Raw genomic sequence first — 8695 nt, forward strand, 5'->3', positions numbered from 1 at the left:
TTTATCATAAACTAATGTGTGTAATTTTGAAAAATTTTTTTCTGCATCTATTGAGATGATCATGTGATTTTTATTCTTCATTCTGTCAATGTGGTGTACCAATATGATTCGTTTTCAATTTTAATGCCATCCATGAATCCTAGGAATATTTACTGGGTTGCTGCATGACTTTAATAACACTGACTTCAGTTTGCTAACACTTATTGAGGATTATTACATTTATATTCATTAGTATTACTGGCTTTAATTTTCTTGGTGTCTTTGGTTTTAATAGGGTAATCCTTGGTATGTGAAATTAGTTTGAAAGTGTTCTTTCTTCTTAAACTTTTTAGGACTATTTTGAGAAGGATAGTACTGACACTTCTTTCAGTGTTTGGTGGAATTCAGCTTTGAACATATCCAGAGATGTGACTGTCTTTTTTAAAAAAAATTTTAGATTAGATTTTCAACTTAATTATTGTAATCAGCCTATTTGTATTTTCTTATTCTTCATGATTCAAACTTTGAAGTTTGTATGTATCTAAGAATGTATTATTCTTCTAATTTTTCCAATTATTTTGGCATAAAACTGTTCCCAGTAATATTTCTGATCCTTTGCATTTTGTGGTGTCAATTATAACTTCCACTTCTTCATTTCTATTTGTGTTTATTTGGGCCTTTTCTCTCTCTCGCTCACTCTCTCTTTTAGATTATACTGCCTGGACGATTACACATGATGTTCATCATATCAAGGAGCTTGTTGTTTCGACAGTGATCTTTTCTATTGCTGGTTTTTGCAATTTAATTTATTTCCACTATAATCTTTATTATATTCTTCCTTTTACTAAGTTTGGGCTTTACTTTTTCTGTAGTTTACATGTAAAGATTGATTTTTTCCAGTGTTTCTTAGTTTTTGAGGTAGGACTACATTGCTATGAATTATCTTCACAGAACTGCTTTTGCTACTTCCTATAGATTTTTGAAAGTTTGTTTCCATTTTTATTTGTTCCAAGGTATTTTTAAATTTCCTTATTTGCCTATTGGCTGTATAGTAGCATGTTGTTTAGTGTCCTTATGTTTTTCCAGTTTTCTTTTCATAATTGATTTAATTCTATAGTTTTGTGGTAGGAAAAGATGCTTAAGAATTTATAATTATAATGCTTTATAATTTCAGTGACTGTGAATATATTAGACTTTTTTATTCCATGACACGGGACCTGTTCTGCGAATATCTTATATACAATTGTAAAGAATGCCTTTTTTTTTTAGTTTGGATGCAGTTCTTTGTATGCATCTATTAAGTGCATCTAACCTAATTTATTTTAAAGCCAACATTTCCTTATTGATACTATGGATGATCTATCCATTGGTGTAAGTGGGATACTAATATCCCCTACTATTATGTTACTGTCAATATATGCCTTTATATCTATAATATTGCTTTGTACACATAGATGCTCTTGTATTGGGGGCAGACAGATTGGCAACTGTTATGCCCTGCATTTGGATTGTGCCTTTTCTCTTTGTAATATCCTTGTATGTCTTCTGATACAGTGTTTGTTTTAAAGTATTTTGTCTTTTCAAAACATTGGTACACCTGCTTTATTTTCATTTCTATTTCCATTTTTCATTTTAATTTCCATTGGCTTTTTCCATCCCATCACTTTTGGAGTGTTTGAACTTCTAATCTGGAGTGAGTCTTTTCTAGGAAGTATGTAGATGTGCCTAGTTTTTAATTTTATCTCTTCAGCCACTCTTTGGCTCACAATTAGGGAATTTAGTCCATCATAGTTAAATTAATTATTGATTAGTATGTTCAAAATGCTGTTTTTAAAATTGCTTTCTGGTTCTTGTAGCTCTTCTCTCAACCTTTCATTTCTCTTGGTTGTTTCCCTTGTGTTTGGTGTTTTTCTCTAGAGTTGTATTTCTCTTTTCTGTGTTTTTGTGTACTGTAGATTTTTTATTTTTCCACATAGATGCTCTTGTATTACCTTGAGGTACATATATTTTGGCCAATATATATAACACTCTATTTTAAGCTGACAGTCACTTAAGCTGGGGTAATCTAAAAGCATTGCAGTTTTACTCCTCCCACCATATTTTTTCTGTGTATTTATATAATATAACTTTTTATTTCGTGTACCTCTTTACTAATTATTGCAGCTATTGTTGATTTTACTATTTTTACCTTTTATGTTCATAGAAGCTTTCCAAGTGGGTGATTCATTGTCTTTACATGTGCCCATACCAGTTTTTCTAATTATGGTCTTTCCTTTTTCGCTTAAAGACCCTTTACCATTTCCTTTAGGGCTAATTTAGAAGTCATGAACACCTTTGACTTTGTTTGAGGAAATATTTATTTATTTTTTAATTCTGAATGACCACCTTGTTTTGTAGAGTATTCTTGGTGTTAAGTTTTTACCTTTTAGAAATTTAAATATACCCTGCCACTTCTTTCTGGCTTCCAAAGTTCCTGCATAAAATTCAGCATGTGACTATTTGTTTTCTCTTGCTGTCTTTTGATCTCTCATTCTCTTTAACTTTGGTCTTTTTAAGTGTGATTTGTCTTCCTCTGGCCACCTTGGGTGTATGTTGTTTAGGGTCTCTAGGCTTCCTGGACCAGGATGTCTGTTTCTTAACTGAGGTTAGGGAAGTTTTTAGACATTATTTCTTCAAACCAGTTTTCTTCCCTTTTCCCTCCTTATTATCCTTCTGGGGCACTTATAATATGAATGCTCCTATGCTTAATTTTGTGCCACAAGTACCTTACACTATGTTTATTTTTAAAAAGTTTGTTTACTTAGAGCTGTTTTGATTGGATGACTTTCACTGTTCTGTCTTCCAGATCACTGATCCATTGATCTGAATCCTCTGATCTGTCTTGATCCCACCTATTGTTTTCTTCATTTATTTTATCCCTCACCTTTGATTGGCTCTTTCTTATACTTGTTAATTTTTGTTGTTCTCACTGTGCTCCTCCAATTTTTTCCCAGGTTTGGTTACCAACATTTTGATCATTATTTTGAACTCTTTTTCAGGCACATTACTTATGTCCATTTCATTAGTAGATTTGCTCTCATTTTACCTTGTTTCATCATTTAGAACATATTCTTCTGTCTTCTCATTCTTCTGTTGTAAAACTTTCTGTGTGTGTTTCTAAGAACTAAGCACAGCAGTTCTCTCTCTCAATCCCGAGGAATAGCCTTGTGTAGGAGATTCGGCTATTTAGACTTCATGTGCCTGGGAGATTTGGCAGGACAGATGGATATGATCTGGAGATTTTTCCCTTTAATAGTTTGTCTTTTCATTTTGTTGATAATTATCCTTTGTTCTACAGGTTTTTATTTGAGAAACTCCAAGGTGTGTATTGTTATTCTTCTGTTTTCTGTCTCATATCCAAAACTATATGCTGAGATACATATGAAGGAGATATTTTTGTTTTCTTCTAGAACTTTTTTGTTTTTTCCAGGCTTAATACTTATGGAGGTAATATTTGTGAGTGGTGTAACGTAGGGTTGCAATTTTTTCTTTACATGTGAATTTCAAGTTTTCCCAGCACCATTAAGTAAGAGGAATTTTGCAAAGTGTATTCTTGTTCCCTTGTCAAATACTTGTTGAATAAGTATCAAGTTCCTTTCTTATCTTGCATTCCTGTTCCATTGACCTTTGTGTCTGTTATTCAATGAAACTATACAGTTTCAAATATATACCTTTATCATTTACTGTGAAATCAGAGATTTGTTGACTCTTGATTTGTTCTTCCTTCTCAGATTTATGCTGCATAACCTATATGTATCCACAAAAGATCAAGTTTAACAAAAGTAATTCGGGGAAAAGAGAACAAAAGTTTCCTTATTTCCTTTTCCAGTTCAAACATGAAATTATATGACTCTCTGCTCTGCCCTCATATTATTTTTCTTGTTTTTTTTGTTTTTTAACTTTTTTAAAAATTTTTATTATTTTTTTATTTTGGTATCATTAATCTACAATTACATGAAGGACATTATGTTTACTAGGCTCCCCCTTCACCAAGTCCCACCCACATCACCATTCACAGTCACTGTCCATCAACATAGTAAGATGCTGTAGAATCACTACCTGTCTTCCTGGGTTGCACAGCCCTCCCCATGCCCCCCCAACACTATACCTGCTAATCGTAATGCCCCCTTTCTTTTCTTCCCACCCTTATCCCTCCCTTTCCACCCGTACTCCTCAGTCCCTTTCCCTTTGGTAACTATTAGTCCATTTTGGGTTCTGTGATTCTGCTGCTGTTTTGTTCCTTCAGTTTTCTTTTGTTCTTATACTCCACATATGAGTGAGGTCATTTGGTACTTGTCTTTCTCCGCCTGGCTTATTTCACTGAGCGTAATACCCTCTAGCTCCTTCCATGTTGTTGCAAATGGTAGGATTTGCTTTATTCTTATGGCTATTTTATCTTTCTATTTTGAGCATTTTGCGGAACCTCCATACAGCTTTCCACAATAGTTGAACTAATTTACATTCCCACCAGCAGTGTAGGAGGGTTCCCCTTTCTCCACAGCCTTGCCAACATTTGTTATTGTTTGTCCTTTGGATGGTAGCCATCCTTACTGGTGTGAGATGATATCTCACTGTGGTTTTAATTTGCATTTCTCTGATGACAAGCGATTTGGAGCATCTTTTCATGTGTCTGTTAGCTATCTGAATTTCTTCTTTAGAGAACTGTTTATTCAGCTCCTCTGCCCATTTTTTAATTGGATTACTTGCTTTTTGTTTGTTGAGGTGTGTGAGCTCTTTATGTATTTTGGATGTCAACCCTTTATTTGATATGTCATTTTCGAATATATTCTCCCATACTGTAGGATACCTTTTTGTTCTACTGGTGGTGTCCTTTGCTGTACAGAAGCTGTTCAGCTTGATATAGTCCCATTTGTTCATTTTTGCTTTTGTTTCCCTTGCCTGGGGACATATGTTCAATAAGAGGTCATTCATGTTTATGTCTAAGAGATTTTTGCCTATGTTTCTTTCTAAAAGTTTTATGGTTTCACGACTAACATTCAAGTCTTTGATCCATTTCGAATTTACTTTTGTGTATGGGGTTAGACACTGATCCAGTTTCATTCTCTTACATGTAGCTGTCCAGTTTTGCCAGCACCATCTGTTGAAGAGACTATCATTTCCCCATTGTATGTCCATGGCTCCTTTATCGAAAATTAGTTGACCATATATGTTTAGGTTAATGTTTGGAGTCTCTATTCTATTCCATTGGTCTGTGTCTCTATTCTTGTGCCAGTACCAAATTGTCTTGTTTACTGTGGCTTTGTAGTAGAGCTTGAAGTTGGGGAGTGAGATGAGATCCCCCCCGCTTTATTCTTCCTTCTCAGGATTGCTTTAGCTATTTGGGATCTTTGGTGTTTCCATATGAATTTTTGAACTATTTGTTCCAGTTCATTGAAAAAAGCTGTTCATAATTTGGTAGGGATTGCATCGAATCAGTATATTGCTTTGGGCAGGATGGCCATTTTGATGATATTAATTCTTCCTAGCCACGAGCATGGGATGAGTTTCCATTTGGTAGTGACCTCTTTAATTTCTCTTAAGAGGGTCTTACAGTTTTCAGGGTATAGGTCTTTCACTTCCTTGGTTAGGTTTTTTCCTAGGTATTTTATTCTTTGTGATGCAATTGTGAATGGAATTGTCTTCCTGATTTCTCTTTTTATTAGTTTATTGTTAGTGTATAGTAAACCCACAGATTTCTGTGTGTTAATTATGTATCCTGCAACTTTGCTGAATTCCGATATTAGCTCTAGTAGTTTTGGAGTGGAGCTTTCAGGTTTTTTATGTACAATATCATGTCATCTGCAAATAGTGACACTTTAACTTCTTTACCAATCTGGATTCCTTGTATTTCTTTATTTTGTCTAATTGCCATGGCTAGGACCTCCAGTACTATGTTGAATAACAGTGGGGATAGTGGGCATCCATGTCTTATTCCTGATCGCAGAGGAAAATCTTTCAGCTTTTCGCTGTTCAGAATGATGTTGGCTGTGGGTTTATCATATATGGCCTTTATTATGTTGAGGTACTTTTCCTCTATATCCATTTTGTTGAGAGTTTTTCTGATGAATGGATGTTGAATTTTATCGAATGATTTTTCAGCATCTATGGAGATGATCATGTGGTTTTTGTCTTTGTTTTTGTTGATGTGGTGGAGGATGTTGATAGATTTTCGAAAGTTGTACCATCCTTGCATCCCTGGAATGAATCCCACTTGGTCACGGTGTATGATCCTTTTGATGTATTTTTGAATACGGTTTGCTAATATTTTGTTGAGTGTTTTTCATCTACGTTCATCAGGGATATTGGTCAAGTTTTCTTTCTTGGTGGGGTCTTTGCCTGGTTTTGGTATTAGGGTGATGTTGGCTTCATAGAATGAGTTTGAAAGTATTCCCTCCTCCTCTATTTTTTGTAAAACTTTAAGGAGAATGGGTATTATGCCTTCCCTGTATGTCTGATAAAATTCCGAGGTAAATCCATCTGGCCCGGGGTTTTGTTCTTTGGTAGTTTTTTGATTACCACTTCAATTTCGTTGCTGGTATTTGGTCTGTTTAGATTTTCTGTTTCATTCTGGGTCAGTCTTGGAAGGCTGCATTATGCTAGAAAGTTGTCCATTTCTCCTAGGTTTCCCAGCTTGTTAGCTGATAGGTTTTCATTATACTCTCTAATAATTGTTTGTATTTCTGTGGGGTCCATCATGAATTTTCCTTTCTCGTTTCTGATTCTGTTGATTTGTGTTGACTCTCTTTTCCTCTTAATAAGTCTGGCTAGAGGCTTATCTATTTTATTTTCTCGAAGAACCAGCTCTTGGTTCCATTGATTTTTCCTATTGTTTTATTCTTCTCAATTTTATTTATTGCTTCTCTGATCTTTATTATGTCCCTCCTTCTGCTGACCTTAGGCCTCAGTTGTTTTTCTTTTTCCAATTTCGATAATTGTGACATTAGACCATTCATTTGGGATTGTTCTTCGTTATTTAAATATGCCTGGATTGCTATATACTTTACTCTTAAGACTGCTTTTGCTGTATGCCACAGATGTTGGGGCTTAGTGTTGTTGTTGTCGTTTGTTTCCATATATTGCTGGATCTCCATTTTGATTTGGTCATTGATCCATTGATTATTTAGGAGCGTTCTGTTAAGCCTCCATGTGTTTGTGAGCCACTTCGCTTTCTTTGTACAGTTTATTTCTAGTTTTATGCCTTTGTGGTCTCAAAATTTGGTTGGTAGGATTTCAGTCTTTTGGAATTTACTGAGGCTCTTTTGTGGCCTTGTATGTGGTCTACTCTGGAGAATGTTCCATGTGCACTTGAGAAGAATGTGTATCCTGTTGCTTTTGGATGTAGAGTTCTGTAGATGTCCATTAGGTCCATCTGATCTAGTGTGTTGTTCAGTGCCTCTGTGTCCTTACTTATTTTCTGTCTGGTGGATCTGTCCTTTGGAGTCAGTGGTGTGCTGAAGTCTCCCAGAATGAATGAATTGCTATCTATTTCCTTCTTTAGTACTGTTAATATTTTTTCACATATGTTTGTGCTCCTGTATTGGGTGCATATATGTTTATAATGGTTATTTCTTCTTGTTGGACTGAGCCTTTTATCATTATGTAATGACCTTCTTTAGCTTTTGTTACTTCCTTTATTTTGAAGTCTATCTTGTCTGATACTAGTATTGCAAGACCTGATTTTTCCTCTCTGTTTTTGCTGAAATATCTTTTTCCATCTCTTGACTTTAAGTCTGTGCATGTCTTTGGTTTGAGGTGAGTCTCTTGTAAGCAGCATATGGATGGATCTTGCTTTTTTATCCATTCTATTACTCTGTGTCTTTTGATTTGTGCATTCTGTCCATTTATATTTAGGGTGATTATTGAAAATTATGTACTTATTGCCTTTGCAGTCTTTAAGCATGTGGTTACCAAAGGTTCAGGGTTATCTTCTTTACTATCTTACTGTCTAACTTAACTCACTTATTGAGCTATTATAAACATGGTCTTATGATTCTTTATTTCTCTCCCTTCTTATTCCTCCTCCTCCCTTCTTCATATGTTGGGTGTTTTGTTCTGTTCTCTTTTTAGGAGTTCTCCCATCTAGAGCAGTCCCTGTCAGATGCCCTATAGAAGCGGTTTGTGGGAGGCAAATTCCCTCAAATTTTGATTGTTTGGGAATTGTTTAATCCCTCCTTCATATTTAAATGATAATGGTGCTGGATACAGTAGTCTTGTTTCCAGGCCCTTCTGTTTCATTGCATTAAGTATATCATTCCATTCTCTTCTGGCCTGCAGGGTTTCTGCTGAGAAGTCTGATGATAGCCTGATGGGTTTTACTTGTAGGTGACATTTTTTTCTCTCTGGCTGCCTTTAATACTTTGTCCTTGTCTTTGATCTTTGCCATTTTAATTATTATGTGTCTTGGTGTTGCCCTCCTTGGATCCCTTGTCATGGGAGTTCTGTGTATCTCTGTGGTCTGAGTGGCCATTTCTTCCCCTAGTTTGGGGAAGTTTTCAGCAATTATTTCTTCAAAGACACTTTCTATCCCTTTTTCTCTTCTTCTTCTTGTACCCCTATAATGCAGATATTGTTCCATTTTGAAGGGTCACTCAGCTCTCAGAATTCTTTCATTTCTGGAGATCCTTTTATCTCTCTTTGCATCAGCTTTTCTGCTTTCCTCTTCTCTGTTTTCTAGTCC

Source organism: Manis pentadactyla, chromosome 13, assembly GCF_030020395.1.
Source record: "Manis pentadactyla isolate mManPen7 chromosome 13, mManPen7.hap1, whole genome shotgun sequence".
Taxonomy (NCBI): domain Eukaryota; kingdom Metazoa; phylum Chordata; class Mammalia; order Pholidota; family Manidae; genus Manis; species Manis pentadactyla.